We start from the raw sequence: 23478 nt of genomic DNA on the forward strand, positions 1-23478 counted from the left end.
GAATCAGAGAGAACTTTGTCATTTACAGCCTTTGATGTGTTGCCGTAGATGGTCGTGTCATCAGCATAGATGTCAACGAATGATTTAAGTATGTGTTTAGGGAGATCATTGATGTAGATCAGGAAAAGAGTTGGGCCCAGGATGGACCCCTGAGGGACTCCAGCATTAATCCTGCAGGCTTCTGATTTTTGTCCATCGACCACTACTCTCATGAGCCTATCAGAGAGAAATGATTTAATGATCTAGAAAACATTTCCAGTTATACTATAGCTGGAAATCTTGTGAAGTAGGCCTTTATGCCATACTTTGTTGAAGGCCTTTGATATGTCAAGAGCAATTGCCCTAGAAAGGAAGCCTTTGTCAAGCAATTCACTAATCCTATGAGATATAACCATTAGCACATCTGCGGTAGACCTTGCAGAATGGAAACCATATTGCATGTCACTAAGAAGGTTATTTTTGCTGAGGTGGTTGACTATTTCTCTATTTAATATGGATTCCAGCAACTTACTCATGACACACAGGAGACTTATTGGTCTGTACTGAGAGGGAGATGACTTTTCACCTGAATTCTTAAATACAGGGCATACTGATGAGGTTTTCCAGATTGTTGGAAAGCACTTCTCCTTAAGGCAACGCTTAAACAGTTTCGTAAGTATGGGAGCAAGTGCAGATTGAAGCTTTTTTAACACTATAATTGGGATGGCATCAGGGCCAGTTGCTTTACTGGAATTAAGGTTTTTGATTAGCTTGGCGACCTCATGCCCAGGTATTTGTATGTTACCTAGCGTGTTCTGTGTTATCGGAGAAAATATGGGGAGTTGATGGCCTGATATGGTCGGATAGGGTAGAATTAGCTGCAGGAAATATGGGGAGTTGATGGCTTGATATGGTCGGATAGGGTAGAATTAGCTGCAAAGTTCTTGGCAAATAGTTTGGCCTTGTCTGATGCTGGCGAGATGACCTCAGGTCCATTGATAATGGTTGGGATAGAATGCACACTTCTGTTCAGGATCCTATTTGTTATTTGCCAAAACTGGTGGGAACCAAGCTGCTGATCAGCTACTTTGGATTTAATGGACTGAGCATATAGCCCTCTTGCATTTTTTATTACTCTTTTACAGTGGTTGCTGGCTTTCCTGAAAGCAGCTTTAGTCTCAGTGCATCTATTACGTTGGTAGCTATGGAAAAAGTGATGTCTGTGCATGATGGCAGCAGCACATTCTGGGGAGAACCATGGCTGGCTGTTGGGTTTTTGTTGGAATTTTTTAGATGGTATGAATCGGTCTATGCCTACAATTAGCCATTCGGTCAGGTCTGATACTATCGAGGACACATCCTTTTTAAACATGGAATGCAGACGTAGATCAGGTATGAATGTACGGAAGCTATCCCAGTCAGCCATGAAGTATCGGTATACAGTACGGTGGAGGGGTATGTCTGGGGACATTACATTTCATTTTTATCTTAACTGATACAACAGAGTGGTCGGAGGATCCTAGAAGAGAAAGAACGGAACATGAACATAGCTCAGGGGAAGTGGAGAGAAAAAGGTCTAGAAGGCTTGCATACTGACCTGTAGTATCAGGCACATGGGTGGGCTCGCAAACAATCTGAGTGAGGTCATAAGCAATGGCAAAATCATGGCAAAACCTCCCCTCATCGTCTGTCTTATTTGAGTGGATCAGCGATTCCACGTTATGGACGTTTAAGTCACCACAGATGTGAATGTTAGCCGAGGGATGTGCAGACAGGATGTGGTCTATTTTCTCAGATATACTCTTAAAGATAGTAACTCCGCTGTTATGGGGCCGATAGAGGGCAAATATAAATGCAATGGTGTAAGCAAGTGCAACCCGGAAGCACATATAGGGTAAATTAGGATCTAGAGATATTCCAGCCACATGGGAAGCCATCTTTAATGTAGGCACATATTCCATGCCCATGGCGGTCTTGGGGGTCAGATTTAGATGTTAAGTTAGAGTATCCGTTAATTATGAACTCATCTAGGGAAGTGGTCAGCCATATTCCAGTTTCGCTTAGAAAAAATATGTCCGGTTTCGTCTCCTGTAATTGGGTTTCAACCTCTGGAAGGTTGGAACGTAGACCCCTGATGTTGGAGAAGGAGACATGGTAGTAGGGGTCTACGTTGGAAGATGGGGTTCTAGGTTTATTTGAGTTTTTTTTTTTTCTAGAGATATTTCATGTTGAGGTTTTGGGATTTGTGGAAAAGGTCGGCATACTTGATTAGAGCAGGATAGAGAGGGTAAGTAAAAGAGAAAAGGACAGGAATTTTTTTTATGTAGCACATGATAAGGTAAAGCCGTAACAATTACCCACTAGTATGACACCGAGAGGCCCCACCAGAAACTACTGCATGGTCCAGAATCCATTCACCAAATGGCAATACAGCAGCCTCAGTACTTTGCACCTGCTGATAGGACAGCCTCCTTAGTGGTTAATCTAAGGTTCGGGTCCCTGACTATAAGGCGGATAACGTCAGCCCAGACGAAACGTTTACCTCCAGCACCCTTACTAGTGACATGGCCACAAGGATAGACATAGAGACAGAAAAATTTCCGACATCTCAGACTACAGTTCACGAAGTACTACCGACCTGGGAGGCAGCTTTTCTTCACCCTTTGTCAGAAAAATCACACATTGTAATGAGGACTGAGAGACAAACAAGGAGAAGCGAGAGTTACTGGAGCTGCCGATAACACATCCACTGCGTTATCTACTCTCCATTTTAAAAAAAAAAGTGCACTTTTATAAATTTTACAAAGTAAGCTATAAAAATTTAATTTAAATTGAATAAAAAATTACCTTGGATGTATTTTATGTAATGTACATTATGTTGCACTTAAAAAAATCATTGAAAATTTTATATCTATACCATTAATTGCTAGATGAAAGATAAGGTTTTTAAATTACAACAAAATATACATTACATAAAATAAATCCAAGGTAATTTTTTTATTCAATTTAAATTAAATTTTTATACCTTACTTTTTATAAAAGTGTACTTTGAAGATAAATAAATTTCAAATTGAATCTTGTACTTTTATTTTTAAAGCCTATAGTAAAAAAAATTTTAATTAACAATTTTTATGCCTTGGATAAAATGCTTTTCTAACTTGTATCTTATCTTTTTAAGATTATATTTTAAAACACTCCTTCTCTCTATTTCCGTTTGTACTTCTCCTTACATCACAACTCATTTTTGTAACCCTCTCTTTGTATTATTAAAGGTCTAAATATTCTCTCTGTTTCGGTTTGTATTTCTCCTCACACCACAACTCATTTTTTGAAACTCCCTCTTTGTAATACAGGTCTGAATAATGAGAAAATCTGAATTTTTTTAACAAAAACTTTAAAATAACTTGTTTAGATTAAAATTTGAAAACTTCTTTCAAAATAGAAAATCTTTAAAATTTAATAAGGAACATATTTCATATAGGTTTCATTAACAAATATTCAGTAGATAACGAGAAAAATAGAGATGAAAATTTCAAAAGGACTGTATAACTGGTTACGGTCAATAGTAGTCCTTGACAGCGAAAGTCTTTGTTATTGTTATTCTATTATTATTATTATTATTATTATTATTATTATTATTATTATTATTATTATTACTATTATTATTATTATTATTATTATTATTATTATTATTATTATTAAAAAGTAATTTTAAAAAAATGTAAAACGTATTTAAAAAATGTAAAAGGTATTTAAAAAATGTAAAACGTAATTAAAAAAATGTAAAACGTAATTTAAAAAAATGTAAAACATAATTTAAAAAATGTAAAACATAATTTAAAAAATGTAAAACATAATTTAAAAAATGTAAAACATAATTTAAAAAATGTAAAACGTATTTAAAAAATGTAAAGCGTAATTTAAAAATGTGAAACGGATTTAAAAAATGTAAAACGTAATTTAAAAAATGTAAAACATAATTTAAAAAATGTAAAACATAATTTAAAAAATGTAAAACGTAATTTAAAAAATTTAAAACGTAATTTAAAAAATGTAAAACATAATTTAAAAAATGTAAAACGTAATTTTAAAAATGTAAAACGTAATTTAAAAAAATGTAAAACATAATTTAAAAAATGTAAAACGTAATTTAAAAAATGTAAAACGTAATTTAAAAAATGTAAAACGTAATTCAAAACATGTAAAACATAATTTAAAAAATGTAAAACATAATTTAAAAAATGTAAAACATAATTTACAAATGTACAAGTTAATTTAAAAAATGTAAAACGTAATTAAAAAAATGTAAAACGTAATTTAAAAAATGTAAAACGTAATTAAAATAAATGTAAAACGTAATTTTAAAAAATGTAAAACGTAATTTAAAAAATGTAAAACGTAATTTTAAAAAATGTAAAACGTAATTAAAATAAATGTAAAACGTAATTAAAAAAATTTGTAAACCTAATTAAAAAAATGTATAACGTTATTAAAAAAATTTGTAAACCTAATTTAAAAAATGTATAACGTAATTAAAAAAATTTGTAAACCTAATTAAAAAAATGTAAAACGTAATTAAAAAATTTGTAAACCTAATTAAAAAAATGTATAACGTGATTTAAAAAATGTAAAACGTAATTAAAAAAAATGTAAAACGTAATTTAAAAAAGTTGTAAAACGTAATTAAAAAAAATTTTAAAACGTAATTAAAATAAATGTAAAACGTAATTAAAAAAATTTGTAAACCTAATTAAAAAAAAATGTAAAACGTAATTAAAAAAATTGTAAAACGTAATTAAAAAAATGTATAACGTAATAAAAAAATGTAAAACGTAATTTAAAAAAATTGTAAAACGTAATTAAAAAAATTGTGAAACCTAATTAAAAAAATTTAAAACGTAATTAAAACAAATTGTAAACCGTAATTTAAAAAATGTATAACGTAATTTAAAAAAATGTACAACTTAATTAAAAAAATGTAAAACGTAATTTAAAAAAAATGTAAAACGTAATAAAAAAATAGTAAAACGTAATTAATAAAAAATGTAAAACGTAATTAAAAAAAATGTAAAACGTAATAAAAAAATGTAAAACGTAATTAAAAAAATGTAAAACGTAATAAAAAAAATGTATAACATAATTTAAAAAATGTAAAACGTAATTAAAAAAATGTATAACGTAATTAATAAAAAATGTAAAACGTAATTAAAAAAATGTAAAACGTAATTTAAAAAAATGTATAACGTAATTTAAAAAAATGTAAAACGTAATTTAAAAAATGTATAACGTAATTAAAAAAAATATAAAACGTAATTTTAAAAAAATGTAAAACGTAATTTAAAAAAATGTAAAACGTAATTAAAAAAATTTATAACGTAATTAAAAAAATGTAAAACGTAATTAAAAAATGTAAAACGTAATAAAAAAATGTAAAACGTAATTAAAAAATGTAAAACGTAATAAAAAAATGTAAAACGTAATTAAAAAAAATGTAAAACGTAATTAAAAAATGTATAACGTAATTAAAAAAAAATGTAAAACGTAATTAAAAAAATGTAAAACGTAATTAAAAAAAATGTAAAACGTAATTAAAAAAAATGTAAAACGTAATTAAAAAAATGTAAAACGTAATTAAAAAAAAATGTAAAACGTAATTAAAAAAATTGTAAAACGTAATTAAAAAAAATGTATAACGTAATTTAAAAAAATGTATAACGTAATTAAAAAAATGTAAAACCTAATTTAAAAAAATTGTAAAACGTAATTTAAAAAAATGTATAACGTAATTTAATAAAATGTGAAACGTAATTTAAAAAAATTTGTAAAACGTAATTTAATAAAATGTATAACGTAATTAAAAAAATGTATAACGTAATTAAAAAAAATGTAAAACGTAATTTAAAAAAATTGTAAAACGTACTTTAAAAAAATGTATAACGTAATTAAAAAAAATGTAAAACGTAATTTAAAAAAATGTAAAACGTAATTTAAAAAAATTGTAAAACGTAATTAAAATTCGCGCCTGGTCCACAAAGTATGGAAATAAAAAATTTAAAAATAATAAAAAAAAAAAACGTTTACAAGTGTTTTTGATATATATGTACATAAGAATACTTTGATAAGTATGTTTTAACTTAAATATAAGTATGATAAAATTGTGGGGTCTGCGTTCGCGCCTGGCCTCCATGGAATGGAAATAGGGACAAACTTTAATAGACTTTTCATATCTATCTGCGTAAGTATACTTTGATAATTATGTTTCAGCTTGAAGAAATAAGGTATAATAAAATTATGGGGTGTTCGTTCGCACCTGACCTCCATAGAAGGTTTCTGCTGTATAATTTCGTTTCCACAAGTGTTCTCCTGAGGTATTTCTTTCCAATTCTCTCTTTCATTTCTGTTGCTTTGATGGTGTCTGCTTCAAGAACTACCAGGTATTTATAGACGTCTTGTTCTCCTAGTGCCCTCATCTCCGTTAGATTGGGTAGTTTCATGCCTTCTGTCGTCTCCAGTTTTCCTTTTCTTATCACTAGTCGTGCGCACATTTCCATACAAAACACGATTTGGGTAACCTGGCTGTTTATTAGTGTCCTATAGCTTTTTCAGAAGTTTCCGATAACCTCCATATCTATATTTAGGATGACTTCTAGTACGAATATATTCTCTTTCATTGTCCATTTTTTCCTACGTGTTTTTTTGTGGTGGTTATCTTGGCTTTGCTGCGTTTTTTGTGGTGGTTATCTTGGCTGTGCTGCGTTTCTTGTGGTGATTATCTTGGCTGTGCTGCGTTTGGTTGGTATTGCCAGTGTCCGTGTTATTTGTGTTTGTGAAATTAGAAAGTAAGCCAACATTCGCAGGATGATGACCGGGTCCCCCATGCTGGCTACCGAGGGAGCACTTGCCGATCATGACACTTTCTTCCGGATTCTACGGTTTATGTTATTTGTATTGGACATTTTTCATATTGTGGTGTTTGTGACTACACCAAGCCCAGAATTGTTTTACCTGTGGTTCTAGCGCAGGGATAGTTTATAGCTCTTGTGTGTGTGGGAGGTATCATGAACTATCACACATACATGAAGGACATGAACAGATACAGATAGACAAAGAAAAAAGGGTAAGTGGGGTTTATTAATATCTACTTAGTATAAGTCCGTTGCTCTATTCCAAGTTTAAGGAAATATTTAAGTATAGCTCCTCCTCCCATGTTTAAGCGAGACTTTGTAATGTGGAATTAACATGGTGTTACAATTTTCATCATTTTTTGAAAGATTCTGGTCACATTTTTTGGAATATTCTGGTCTTTTTTTTTTTTTTTTTTTTTGGAAGATTCTGGTCAGATTTTTTGGAAGATTCCGGTAACACATTTTTGGAATATTCTGGTCACATTTTTTGGAATATTCTGGTCACATTTTTTGGAAGATTCTGGTCATATTATTTTTAATATTCTGGTCACATTTTTTAAAATATTCTGGTCACATTTTTTAATATTCTGGTCACATTTTTTGAAAGCTTCTGGTCACATTTTTGGAAGATTCCGGTCACATTTTTTGGAATATTAATATTCTGGTCATATTTTTTGGAATATTCTGGTCATATTTTTTGGAATATTCTGGTCACATTTTTGGAAGATTCTCGTCGCCTTTTTTGGAATTATCTGCTCACATTTTTTTAATATTCTGGTCACATTTTTTGGAATAATCTGGTCACATTTCAATTAAAAAAAACTAACAACAATTTTTACAGAAAGAAAAAAAATCTTTTAACAAGAAAATTATTTACTGTTCGTCCGCCATGTGTCTAGAACTCTTTTTGGTCTTATCAACGGCAGATAGTTTGTCTGGAGTTTATAAGACTTTTTTTTTTTATTACTTGCTTCTCAAAAATACTTGGGACACAAACTAAAGTCCAGCGTACTATTTTAAAATGGCGGCCTTCGTTAAAATAATAGAAATGGCGTGTTCTCTCCATCCTTTACACGTTCCAAATGTGCAAGTTGACGAGGCATTTAGCGATAGTTTAAACTTTGCTGTTAGGAGTGCCTTCTACTGAACGTAGAGGGCGTGGATGGATTTATTTGCCAGATTTACTGTGCATTGATGGGGAGATAGTTAAATGATGTTATTTTGAATAAAAGATTTACGCTATTCAGTTAGTATATATATTTTTTTTAATTCGATACGTAGAACAGACGACCATGGTGAACTTCTTCTTCTTCTTCTTTTTCTTCTCCTCCTCCTCCTCCTCCTCCTCCTCCTTCTTCTTCTTCTTCTTCTTCTTCTTCTTATTATTATTATTATTATTATTATTATTATTATTTCATGTGCCTACGTTAAATTTTATGAGAAGATCTATTTTATGTATCGATTTTTTATATCTATATGTGTGTGTATATATATATTACCACTTATGACTTTTTCATTTACGCGCTATGTTTGTCATGAATCTAAGATATATTTTCTCTCTTTTACAGGTAAGAACATTGAACAGTTATTGCGGAAGTAAAAAAAAAATGTTAATGTGTCGCAAAAAAGAAAACAAAAGCAGATCAAGCGAAGGTAGGAGATGTTTGTTTAGATTTCATCCAGGTTTTATGTCAAAAAATGATCCAAACATGTAAGTTGGAAATGAAATCAATCAATAAAATTTCATGCGATCAAATGAAGTTAGAATGAAATCATGAGCAACAAACACAATAGAATGTGAAGTTCAGTTTGATAGTTTCTTTGAATTTTCTTCAAACATATCAAATCCAAATCTATACTTAATAATTGTTTGCACAATTCGAGAGAAAGAACAACCTGAGCGAATACACTTTCAAACATTAATCAATTTCCACCCATTATTTTTAATACATTGGCAAAAAAACATGGGGGAGAGTTAAGTTTTAAATGATGCAAAACAAAAATAAACGTACGAAGATCCGGGGAAGTGCTCGGTCGGTACAGTTAGTAAATAAGATAACTTGCTCCCTGCTTCATGTCGATTGGTTATCTTACTGGTCACAGGCCACGCCCCCATTTTTCAAATTACTTTCTGCTAATTCAAACCATTTCTTTGGATAACTGATTCTATTTGGTGATCATATCTCTGAACCGAATCACCCAATGTTATCAAAACTTATCCCCTTCGGCGATATCAGTTTAACACAATCACAAGCGCCTGCACCTCTCGATATCCTAGCTAGAGGTCATGGGGTCATTGTTTTCCGAGCTAGTACCTGCTAGTTGAACTTAACTCCCATGAAGGAAGAGGGAGGGCATTGTTTTTGTAACAGCGGTGTATGTGTCTAGTCGGACCAGTTGTTTTATTACGATGGGTAAAGTAGGTCGCTATAATCAGCAAAATTTTCTTTAACGAAAGTTTAACTAATCAGAAGCATACCTACAAACGAACCTTGTGGGGATCAGAGTGGAAATACAGCAAGAAATTGAAAGCACTTACAAAGCAGACAAGAGATGTACTTTATGAGAATGCGTTCTTTTAATAACAGACATTATCAGTAGATGTTTAATGATATATACATATATATATATATATATATATATATGTATATAAATATATATATATTTGTGTGTGTGCACGCGCGCGCGTGTGTGTGTGTAGTCATCTATATACAGTACTGTTTCGTTGTATCACAACTTATCAGTGTAGCTAGACTAGCATTTTCCCTAGCCGAGTATTAAACCTAGAATCATTACGTTGATAGTCGGCAGTTTTACCAATCGACTAACGCTGTGTTAAACAGACATTATTAAAGATGTCTGTTTAATTATTTTTTTTTTTTCAAATATTTTATTCTCTTTTTTTTGTGGGAAAATCAAAAAGTTAATATATCTCGTATAGGTATCACAAACGTTTTCGATTCTGCGTCGAATCATCTTCGGCTGAGAGATAATTGAAGGATGGGCTAAGAAAACTAGATAAGAAAGGAAATTAGCGGAATCCAGTCCCCCAGCATGTCATGAAGTTTCACGATGTATTTTCGAATTAATTCTTGGGCAATGGTAAATTAATTCAAAATTCCTGAGCAGTGGTATCATGTTGCTCTGCAAAATTATGATATTTTAATTATGTTTATTTAGGCAGCTATTTTTCATTTAAATAAACATTGGTAAAAATAACACACACGCACACATAAGTATAACATTTTCTGCGAAATACTATGGAAGAGGTCCCGATTTTTAAAGTGTCCTCCCAACCAAAGGAAGCTGTGGGGCCGAACTTTCTTCCAACATATTTTGATAAAATTTATATCGCATGCATAAAATTCTTTGAATAAGACAATGGAAGTGGCCCCGAATCTCTAGGTCACTCTCTGCCAAATGTCTATGTACCCCAACCTCTATTTACCCAGGGGAACAAAATTCCTTTAAAACATCACACACACACACACACACACACACACACACACACACACACACATATATATGCGAGTTTAATGAAATTTATATTATATGAGACATTAATTTAGAGAGTTTTCCAATATTTCAGGTTCTTTCGGCAATATTAAAGAATGAGGGCGAAACGTGAAAAAGGGGGGACAATAAAAACAAAGAAAATAATAGAAACATAATATTGCATTCTGGTGATCCGCATTAAGTCCTGTGCAATGTCACTTTTTTCATTCTGGTATATATATATATATATATATATATATATATATATATATATATATATATATATATATATATATATATATATAACTACTTCATTTACTCACATAAATTTAATATACGAAAGTATAAATTTATGCGTAAACTTTAAGTATTTACTTCAAAAGTGCTCAATAGGTGGGTAGAGCTAGTTAGTAATTTATAAAATATATATGGCGATTAAGCTACACTGAATATTCTGCGTTTCATCCGCTATAGGATTCGTCAGGCTTATGCGCGAATTCTGTGGTTGTTTCTTGTTTTTATGTATGTTGAGGATTTTTAGTTAGCCAATCAGCTTTCTAGTATCCACCGCGCCCCTTCCTATCAGCCAGTGGGCATGCATTTTATCGAACAAAGGATCTGTTTTAGAACTAGGTTAGTGGTTTAAGGTAGACGTTTTCCTTTATATATATATATATATATATATATATATATATATATATATATATATATATATATATATATATATATAAATATACCTGTGGACACACATACATGCACATATATATACATATATATATACATATATGTGTGATCGTTTATGTATATTCATGTTTATTTAATGTATTTATTTGTTTGTTTTCCATTGTTATTGCTAGTTTTAAAGCTATTTTGTATCGCTATCCTAGAGTAAGTTTTATTTTGTGAACACAGTTGTTTGCTATTTCTCGTCTACAGTTTAATAGATTTTGGGGTTCTTTAAAATACAGGATAGCAAATTTTTCATGGAGGCATAATTTACATGGGTCGTCTAAATATCTGCACGTGGTAGCTTGTCTTATTATTTTCCATTCGACTACCGGCGAATGTCCGCTTTCTTATATATATATATATATATATATATATATAGATAGATAGATAGATAGATAGATAGATAGATGAATAAATATGAAAGTTTTTTATTGTTATATTATGTTGTATAGCATAAAATAGGCTGCTTTGATTATAATACGGATGTAAGTCAATAAAAAGTATAATATGTGGAAATACTATACATTTAGTAGAGTCGAAAAACTACATAACATATATTTGAATAATGAAATATTTTTTAAATAATCAATACAAAGCGATACAAAGACGGTTATTTGAATGCTAAATTTTCATAATTATTTGAATCAGTTCATATATCTTTCCTACATACATGTTTTAATAGTATTTTAATGGATATTAATTAAAGTGATTCATTAAAGTGATTTAATAAAAACGTATAAAATACTAACATCTTTCTTAAAATATATGTTTATTAATTTTCAAGGAAGATAATTAAAATTAAATATATATTTTACAACAGTCTTACTGCGAAAATCACCACATTTGGTCCGACAGTGTTAACACTACACCTCCCTACTACACCTTGGAGGCGCCAATCTGTGCGCGATCATGACCTTATGAAAAACTTGCTCGGAGGCCAACAAAATAACAGGGTGTTTCTGACTTCTACGAGAGATGCTCACTAGTTATTCCCTAGAGAAAAGTTCCCCTCACCCCACCCACACCTACGAATAGGTCATTTGACATTACTTTTACGAATAAGTAACAAATTAAGACAAATGTGTTACTTTTAATTTATCAGCTTTCAAATTTAGTAAAAGTAAATAAACCTTTGATTTAACTGACAACGTTTGAGCAATTATGTGAAATAATGAACGTATGGCACCAGAGTAGAACACCAAATTTCTGATCGAATCCACTAATATGTAATAGACACACACGCACACAAGCGCGCGCACACACACACATACACACACACACACACACATGTATACACCATTTATGTTAAAATTTGAATTAATTATTATATCAGTTTCAAACGTATCACAGCATTCTAATATATATATATATACATACATACATACATACATAAATGCACTTTCGTAAATAATGTAATCCATTCAAAACATGTCGCAACAAACAACATCTAAGTAAATCGCGATATATCCAAACAGTCGTGCGAAATGGATGAGCGGTAAGGGGCTTAGGCTCAATACCGTGGGGTTCCGATTTCGAATCTCGCTAGATTCAGCCAGTCTGATGAGTCGTAGTCGACGAAATACGTGTCAGTGGATAATTATATTTTAAAAATAATATATATGCCGCTCCCCACGTGGGGGTACCAAATTGGTTAAAGGGAAAATTATTTCCACCTCGCATTTAGGTAAAAATGTACTTTCGTAAATAATTGAATTCATTCAAAACGTATCGCAAAGACAAAAAGAAACAAAATCTCTCTCTCTCTCTCTATATATATATATATATATATATATATATATATATATATGCATATATATATATATATATATGCATATATATATATATGCATATATATATATATATGAAATAAGAATTACAATTAGGTTTACCAAAATAATCCAAGATGGTAAAACTAAAGTATATTATAAATATTGAAGAGTTAATATTTATAAAGTAATCTCAACCAGATGTAAAAGCTCGATAAAACCAAACAGGAAATAGAGATTATAATAAGAACAACTAGTTAATAAAACATGTTAAAAAACACTTAGAAAAAGAGATGAAAACATATTTAATTTTAAAAGGGAAGCACAAAATAAGTGGAAAGTCTTTAATCCGCGGAGTTTCGAAGAAATACTTTCCTTCTCATCAGAGGGTAGGATTTAGTAAAATGCAGGATCGGATTTTGCTTGCAAAAGTATTTGATGAAACTACAAGTAAGTACTTGGTAACAAAAATTGAAGCAGAGGGAACATGGTGAAGAAAAAGTTGATTTAAATATGTTTTAACTCTTTTTCAAAGTGTTTTTAACATGTTTTATTAACTACTTATTCTTGAGGTAATATTTTATATAAGACAATCCCAGCCAAATAAGAATTGCTCAATATACAAGATAGAGCAAAATAGAATTTATAATTTTTTCATATTTAAATTTCATTCAGATAATATAATTTTTCAAAACATAAATGGATGTGTGTGTGTGTGTGTGTGTGTGTGTGTGCGCACGCGCGGTACTATTGCTTTTATCATAGAGTCGAAGATGTATATAAATGGTAATTTGTCATTAGGTTACCCATGCAATTGTGTTTGTATAAGAATTAGTTGGATTTGTTGAGGCGAAAAGGCCATGATCACTTTTATTTCGCAGGATTCCTATTGTTCTCGGCTGAGTACAGCCTCCACCCTAGCCCACCACTTACAAATTGTTACCGGTGTCTCGTATTCATCCGAAAACAATGGTGGACAGTTATTAGCATCCTAGCTATTACATTGTTTTTCTGTCTTATATTTTACACTGACACACTAACATAGTTGGACGGTGTAAGGTCAAAGTGTGTCCCCAGAATTATGGTTGGACAAACGCGTTTCCTCCCATCAAACCATCAAACCATCAAACCAAGCTCCTCCCTTTTACACTCTTTACTGGCGCGCCGCCGATTTTACACATTCACATATACATGTGTACGTATCTCAGTTATTTGTAATTGTTCTTCTCGATAAAAAGGGAGTTTGCCAGTAAGTTTGAAATATCTTATTGTTTGAGATAGTTAACTCTCTTATATACATATGTGTTGTCCCCTATATTTGGTACACACACACACACACACACATACATACATATATATATATATATATATATATATATATATATATATATATATATATATATATATATATAGCTAAGCTCGGTATGCATGGACGCCGTTACTGTACTTCATCAAAATGGCTGACTGCGGACGGATTCGGGGTGTTAACGGCAATGTCAATTGTCGGGAACTTTAACAAGTGCATTAACAGTGAAGCTCACGTCTGTTAAAAACTATGCAAAATTATAAAATTATTTTATTGCTTAATGTTTCACAATATATGTATATTTAATTAACTAGTTGAATAAAAAAAAAGCAAGTGCTCGATCGTTAGATGTGCAGTGCATGAATTATTTTAATCAAATTACACTATTAGGTGTAGCTCGCTTTCACCAATTCAAGAAAGCGATTCTCATTCGATTTGTGTTTCCTCATAGTCGATTTCCGTGTTCGTAATAACTGTCTGTAGTTATTGTGTCTTTCAGAAAGTTTTTTTTTTCCGTTCTTTTATTTCGATTTTATTTAATATTTTTATTTAAAAAACATTTTTATTGATTCTTCTGTTGCGTTTAGAAGAGGGGGTTTCTTTTTTTTATATTTGTGAACTCACTCGACTTTGTTTTGCAACTGTTGATAACGATATTATACCCTTTCAAAATATCAATTCCGTGTTAAGTTTCAATCTTGGAAAATAGATAAAACCTTGAAGTAGATGACGAAATGAGATTTTGTCATGATCTCTTGCTTATGACCTCACACAGATAACAAACCACTCGGCTGCCGATGTTGACGGATAATTTTCAAATTTTCTGAATTGTGTTCATCTTCTCTTCTGTTTCCGTTAGGATCTTCTGATCACGCGGTAGTTTCAATAAATTTAAAAAGAAAGTATTACAAAACCTCAAATATCCTTTTTCCATCGAACTGTGGATCGATACTCGATAGCTGATTGGGATATTTTCCGAATGTCCATGTCGGCACTACCACCACGCTCTATGTTTAAATAGATTGCGTCCGTTATAGCATCCAACAACTAATTGGTTAATTATCGGCATAGAAAACTACATATCCTATAAAAAACAACAGGAACCGAACAACACGCCATGGTATACCCATGAGTGTGCTGTTATTGTTGTGCATAGAAACCACTAATTCAATTTATTTAAACGTCTTTGGTGTTTGGAAATTAGTGTCGCCTTTAGAACTGCGTACAATCACTGCAAATTTGATGACAGAAAACACAAAACCATCATATGCTTAGCCCATCACATGCTTAACGTCACATGCTTAGCCCATCAAGTCCAAAGTAGAAGAACAGAGGCTTCCCATAGGTTTTGGCGAATAACAAACCATGAACAAATTCGAGTCCTCAATCGCAACCATCATCAATGGGCCTGAGATAATTTCATGAGAATCTGACAAAGTCAAACTCTTTTCTAAGAATTTTGCATCAAACTGAACTCTGTGATCAGAACAGAATTTCTTCCCAGAACCGAATTTCTTCCCAAGACCGACGATAATCTGCGCGATATCTATCTATCTATCTATCTATCTATCTATCTATCTATCTATCTATCTATCTATGTGTGTGTGTGGGGGGGTATTTTTTTTAATATGACTTATTATTATCCATAAAGTACTATGAGTTCATCGACACTGACAGACGTTTACTGTTTAGAAAAATCCGGTACAATTCATATCAAATCTTGGCTGATTCACGAAATGAAGTTTGATAAATGAATTTCAGCGACCATCAGTCTCATCGTCCGGTGAATTCGCTCAATGTCCCTTTTGATGAAACTATCGAGCTAATAGGGTCAGTCTATGGTCTGTGTGAACCCTAATCGTTGCTTAGTATCATTCAAAAAGTATTTTTATTAACCTGTTTCAATATTTAATGATGATGGGTGTCTCAGTCGCCGAGTTGTGTGATCGACTGATATTCATTTAGCGGATGGAGGTGCATTACTGTCATTGAAGGGTTTATGTGTAGATATTCTTTTATATTTGGGGGAATGCTTATATTTCAGGGGTTTTTTTTGTTTTGTTATTTTACTTGCCTCCCCACGAGAGATGAGTAAGATATGAGGTCGGTATTTAATATGTGGGGGACCAACTCCCGAGAAAGGGGCACTCTAGTGAGTAACAAAAATAAAAAATGTATCAATCATGAAGGATTTCTCCTTCATTAACAGAGACCAAACATGTGTAGTGTAGCATTTGAAGAACAGATACTACACTTTGATCCTGGCCCGAAGGCCAAGAATTGTAGTTTGCTTAATGTTCAATAGATGATATCCTTATCAGTGAAAAAAAATGCTATACTAAAAGATATATAAGTTGTAGACTTACTATTCGTGTACGATATGTGGTGTTACCTCTAAGGGGTCAATCGATCTGTTTGTATTTGATTAAATCTGTGAAGCTTTACCTAATTACACTATAAATCAATTGGAGGGTTTGTGTTTATTGGTTAGGTTTACAATTTCTTAAAAAATGAAAAGACACATATGAGCAAAATTTCAACCTAACTAATGCACACGTGTCCTCCGATAGATTAATTACATAAACGTTAATAACATCAATTAAATATGAGGGCAAATAAATTATATTCGAAAAAAAAATGGGGAAGAGCCTCCCTCTTTACATCATAATTATGGACTGATTCTGTTTTTGCTTATCACCATTATACATGCTGCGAAAGCCAAAATAGGTTTTCAGCTTATTTGTAACATTTTGACGACATTATAATGAATATAGATTTTTAAAATATATACTCCTATAGAAACTCAATATATATATATATATATATATATATATATATATATATATATATATATATATATATATATAAATGTAAATGTCGGTTCGTTTTAAACGAATAAAACCATATTTCTACGTTACCAATTTATTTGAAATTTTCAGACAACCCATTTTTAGAGTCGAGGTATGTTTTTATGTTATTAAAATAAATTTACCTCGCGAATTATTAAAATTAAAATATTAAATAAAATAAATATATTTTTTAACCGTTACTGCGAATATGTTCTGTTGATAAAACTGAACTTCCGGTTCGATTCATTTCACAGCCACGAATTGACGAAAGATTTCATTTTCTGTTAACTCGATAAGCAAAAAAAAAAAAAAAAAAAAAACATAATTCATTTGTTTATCTTCCAAATTTTTTAATTTACACATTTTTTCTTTATTATATAAGGCAAAAAAAAAAAATGTTTTTCGCTTGCTTTTTTAGTTTTTTTTTATTTTTCGATATAAGATTGATTGGTAAAGTACAGTTTATTTTTGTCCGCGCTATTTTTAAATCGTATTTCCAGCACCCTCCCCACCCCATGTTAAGAATGACTTTTTAAATATTAACGTTATTATTACAACACGGATCAATAATAGAATAATAACGTTATTTAGAAAGCCATTCTTAACATGGGGAGGACGTTTTGTTACTATTCTATACTTTCACCTAACAATTTAATCACCAAAAGATGGTACATATGCAGAGAAGATACCGTGCTGAAATAACGCTATTAAAAAAAAACATAATTCATTTGTTTATCTTCTCAATTTTTTAATTTTACACATTTTTTCTTTATTATATAATAATGTTGTTTTTCGATATAAGATTGATTGGTAAAGTACAGTTTGTTTGTTTTTTTTTGTCCGCGCTATTTTTTAAATCGTATTTCCAGGCAATTACAGTTTTATTATGTTTTTTATTCAATTGTAAGGTTAAAATACACCCTCCCCTCCCCATGTTAAGAATGGCTTTTTAAATATTAACGTTATTATTACAACACGGATCACTCTCTGCATGAGTACTGTACTTTCACCTAACAATTTAATAAACAAAACATGGTACTTTTGCAGAGAAGGTACCGTGCTGAAATAACGCTATTAAGAAAGCCATTCTTAACATGGGAAATGGGGAGTGTTCGGTAACTATTTTATATTTTCACCTAACAATTTAATAAACAAAAGATAGTACTTATGCAGAGAAGGTACCGTGCTGAAATAATACCGTTATTTAAAAAGCTATTCTTAACATGGGGAGGGAGTTTTGCATCTATTCTAAAATATGAATGCTTTTTCTTTATTAAAGAAATTGGGTACGCATGCCGTTAATGATCTGTGCTGAAATAATAACGTTATTATTTAAAAAGCCATTCTTAACATGGGGAGAAGAGGGTGTTTTGTAACTATTCTGGACTTTCACCTAACAATTTAATAAACAAAAATTAAACTTAAGCAGACAAGGAACAGTACTGAAGCATTAACAGTATTTAGAATACAATTGAATAAAAAAAACTTTAATTAAACTTGGAAATACGATTAAAAAAATAGTACGGATCGGTAAGTGCATTAGCACCATAAATTTGTCTAATTCTTAATTTCTTATGTTATTGGGGGGGGGGAGAAGGTAAATATGAGGAATTACTTCACCTTCGAAAATTCCTTTAAAATTACCACTCCTATAGGTTTTCGGGGTCACTGAAAGCGAAAATAACCTTTATAATTAAGGCAAACGAGTAATTTCCAAGATATGAAGAAATGTTGGTTTAAAAAAGTGAAGGATCACTTTTCCATAATAATTTAACGTAAAATGATCACCCACTTTGTGGCCACGATTTTTGGGGTGGGGGCTTTCTTTCTACCCTTGGAAAATCCTTTAAAATTACCTGCTTAAATTGGTTAGAGGGGCGGGGGGTCGGCCGCCACCCCCCACCCCCCACACACACAGAAAAATGCCCCTCTCTCAGCTGGCCAGAAAGTGGGTGCTCATTCTAAGTTAAATTTAAATTGAAAAGTGATCATCCACTTTTCGAAAAAATAATTTCTTCATATTATGAAAACTTTCTTTTTGCGACGGAAACGGTTTGCAGATTCGTTTTTAGTACACTGAAATCTACAATAAAATATTTCGCTATATACGAACATGAGACGGGCCTTCAAGTAAAATAATACCGGATTTTTGGGGCAGATTTGCCATTTATCCTCAAACCAGGTAATCACTAAAAGGGACTCTTAAAAGTCGTTACCTGTATCGATCAAAATTTAAAACCACTGATTATATATGTCAGCCTACATCACAGTAACATATATTGAGTGAGTTCCTAACAGTATTTTGTATAGTTTTTTAGTTTAAACTCATTTTCCCAAAATTTCCCGTGTTCGATACAGTCTGCCACCATTTGTATTTTTCAGATATACCGATAAACACTGCATGTTTTTGAACTGATTAAACATTATACATTACATAAAAACACTACAATCTTATCCAGTTAGGTAGAACATTTACTTTTCTTGCCTTTGATAACATTTATTTGTTATATATTCATTTTTTGACAACTTCTTTGTATCCGTTAATACAAACCCTTTTAATTTAATGTAACGTTTAGTCAGCTCGAAAAACAGTGTTTATCGATGTATTTGAAAGATACAAATGGTGGCGGACACTGTTGATTATGTTAAGTTTGAGAAAGTGAGTTAAAACTAAAAAACTATACAAAATACTGTCACAAACCCACCGATTATGTCAGCCTATGTCATGGTAACATATTCGGTGGGTTTTTGACACTGTATTGTATAGTTTTTAGTTTTCAACTTAATTTCCCAAACTTAACGTATTCAACAGTCTGAAACCATTTCTGTTTCTCCAGCCGATTAAACATTTTACCTTACATAAAAACACTAAACAATTATCCAATTAGGTAGAAATGTAACTTACCTTACCTTTGCTTTCATTTGTTTTTGGACAACTTTTTCGAATCTGTGTATAGTAACCCCCCCCCCCCATCACTCAAATATTAATTACTAACTCACATTTTTGTATACAAATTTTATATTTAATTCTATCATCATTTAATTTTTTTCTCTTCTTCACTGTTTTTTTTCTCTTCTTCTTCCCTGATCTTTCTTAATTACATTATGTCTCGGCAGCCGTGTCAAACGCATATCTTATTTTTCTTTTATTAATATTATTGGAATTTTTCCCCTTTTCCTTGTACATATTTGTGAATTATTCCATGGATTTCGGCCTTTTAGATTATTTTGGACCATCTTCAAATTACGTGATTTCCTTGAATTTTACTTGTGCGAATGGAAATTCAATTAACTTTCTTGGGTTTATATATTTTTGGATTTTACCATCATTGGATAATTTACCTTTCACCAGACTATCCATTCACGTGTAACCACCTTTTTCTTCACCATATTCCCTCTGCTTATCAAATAAGATCTTTGATTACTTGCTAATTCCTACCCTCTGATGAGAAGGAAAGTAGTTCTTCGAAACTCCACGGATTAAGGACTATCCACTTATCAAGTGTTTCCTTTTCAGATTAAATATGTTTTTAACTCTTTTTCAAAGTGTTTTTTATCATGTTTTATTAACTGTTTGCTCTTATATATATATATATATATATATATATATATATATATATATATATATATATACATACATACATACATACAAGGTTCCTTCAGTCTTTGACAAACTATGGATTTTTTTTTTACATGGAGGTCACCACTTATCAAGGCCCAAGGGCCACTCGGGAATAAGGGTTATTGTGTGGGATAGTGTAGTAATAGTATTGGAGAATTGATAAAGTGTCATTACTTAAGGGGGCGGTTCATCAGGAATTTGTTTGTGTTGGACTTGAACACATCCAGGTTGAGGTCGGGAGGGAAACAGGCAAGCGGAACGGAGTTCCACAGGCGTGCAGTTCTAAAAAAGAAGCTTTGTTCATGGAATCTACGTTTTGATTTAGGCACAGGTAGGGAGTGGGGAAAATTATTAACGGTGGTTTCAGCTAGTCAGGGTTTTTTTTTCCAAAATTGGCGAGGGGGGGGGACCAGAGAATAGAGCTCAGACGAGCACTTGCCATGGAAATAACGATAGAACAAAGATAGGCTCGCTATGTCTCTTCTGTGGAAAAGAGGTTGCAGGGAAGAGAAAAGGGCATCCCCCACTAAGCCACGAAGTCTATTTTGTACTCTGTCAAGGTAGGATAGGCTGTTTTTAGCAGCTCCTGTCCAGATGTGGCAGCAGTACTCCATCCTTGGACGTACTTGGCTTTTATATAGATAGAAAATTGCATCATTAGTAAGATATCTTCTGGAGCGGTAGAAGGATCCCACCATTTTCCCAGCGACCTTGGCCACAGACTTGATGTATGTGTTCCATTTGAGATCAGGGGTAAAGATCAAACCCAGAAGCTTATCAAAACATGGGGCCTCCCCTAGACGAGAGCCATCCATTTCAATTGATGCCAGATGGGGATGCGTTTATGATGTAGAGATAGGAGCTTGATCTTAGATGCAATAAAGGTAACCAGCCACCTCTTCCCCCACTGTACCACGCGCTCAAGATCAGAGGAGAGAGAATGAGAGAGAGCATCATCATTTACGGCCTTTGATGTGTTGCCATAGATAGTCGTGTCATCAGCATAGATGTCAACGAAAGATTTTAGTATGTGTTTTGGGAGATCATTGATGTAGATCAGGAAGAGAGTTGGGCCCAGGATTGACCCCTGAGGGACTCCAGCATTAATACTGTGGGCCTCTGATTTCTGCCCATCAACCACTACTCTTATGAGTCTATAAGAGAGAAATGATTTAATGATCTAGAAAACATTTCCAGTTATACCGTAGCTGGAAATCTTGTGAAGTAGGCCTTTATGCCAAACCTTATCAAAGGGCTTTTATATGTCAAGAGCAATTGCCCTAGAAATGAAGCCTTTGTCGAGAGAATCTCTAATCCTATGAGATATAACCGTTAGCACATCTGCTGTAGATCTAGCAGAACGGAAACCATATTGCGTTTCGCTAAGAAGGTTATTTCTGCTGAGGTAGTTAACTACTTCTCTATTTATTGTGGATTCCAGCAACTTACTCATGACACAAAGGAGACTTATTGGTCTGTACTGAGAGGGAGATGACTTATCACCTGAATTCCTAAATACAGGGCATACTGATGAGGTTTTCCAGGGTGTTGGGTAGCACTTCTAAAGCAACGCTTAAACAGTTTGGTAAGTATGGGGGCAAGTTCTGGTTGGAGCTTTTTTTAATACTATAATTGGAATACCGTCAGGATCAGTTGCTTTACTGGAATCAAGGTTCTTGATTAGCTTGGCGACCTCACGCACAGATATTTGTATGTTGCATAGTGTGTTGTCTGTTATAGGAGGAAATACGGGGAGTTGGTGGCCTTCGTCGCACAGGGTAGAATTTGCTGCAAAGTTCTTGGCAAATAGTTTGGCCTTGTCGGATGCTGTCGAGATGACCTCTGGTCCATTGATAATGGTTGGGATAGAACGCACTTTTCTGTTCAGGATCCTATTTGCTATTTGCAAGAACTGGTGGGAACCAAGCCGCTGCTCAGCTATTTTGGATTTAACGGATTGAGCATATAGTTCTTTTGCATTTTTTATTACTCTTTTACAGTGGTTGCTGGCGGTCCTGAAAGCAGCTTTAGTTTCAGTGCAGGGATACCCACGAAGGAGTGCTTGCGCGTGAAATTTTTGTGACAGGAGGTGCGCAATCTCCAACCCCATATCTCCTTAGTCGACATTGTTAAATACCAGTGGCAAGTGAAGTGTGCACATGACGATTGGAAACAAAGGCCAAGATAAGCGGAGAGCTCATACGGCGCCTAGAATTCCCAAATAGTCACCCATCTGGTACTAACCAAGCTCGACGTTGCTTAAATTCGGTGATCTGACGAGAACCGGTGCGTCAACGCGATTATACCGTATATATATGAAATAAAATGGAGGTGGAAGGACCTGGATACTCAACGTTTCGCCCGATTTATCCGGGCTTCTTCAAGAGGGATGGTCATTGACGAGAGAGTCGGAGGATTGGGGCTATATATAATGATGGGGGAGAGCAGCGTGTTTTCCTTATGTAAATTAGATGTCATATATACATGTATATACATTTTATGAGAGAAGAACTAATTAGAGTAAACTAGTGTAGTGGATTGCGTCTAAAAGATAAAATATCGTAGAGATTAAAAATTGTGTTTGGAAATATAGCGGTGATAGATTAAATAAATAAAATGACACGAGATTACGAAAGAATTTTTTTTTTTTTTTTTTTAATTAGAAATAATTGAATTGGGATAAAATAGCGCAGTAACTTAAAAGATGGTGTCTAAAAATAAGAATAGGAGGTGATAAAATGGAGTCTAAAAATAGATAATGATAAAATACAGTAAATAAGTAAAATAAAAATAAAATTAAGTGAAATTACGATTTTTTTTTCCGCGT

At 32.4% G+C, this 23478-nt stretch overlaps 1 protein-coding gene and 2 pseudogenes across 1 annotated transcript in view; 1 reads left to right on the forward strand and 2 right to left on the reverse strand.

The window, feature by feature from the left end:
* LOC145269296 (uncharacterized) overlaps nt 1–23478 on the forward strand; it is a 275129-nt gene that overhangs the window by 155150 nt on the left and 96501 nt on the right. The window lies entirely within an intron of this gene.
* Nucleotides 16332–16465, reverse strand: LOC145269975 (U2 spliceosomal RNA; annotated as a pseudogene).
* On the reverse strand, nt 22848–22964 carry LOC145270028 (5S ribosomal RNA; annotated as a pseudogene).

This window comes from Euprymna scolopes, chromosome 45, assembly GCF_053919585.1.
Source record: "Euprymna scolopes isolate OS-2025 chromosome 45, ASM5391958v1, whole genome shotgun sequence".
Taxonomy (NCBI): domain Eukaryota; kingdom Metazoa; phylum Mollusca; class Cephalopoda; order Sepiida; family Sepiolidae; genus Euprymna; species Euprymna scolopes.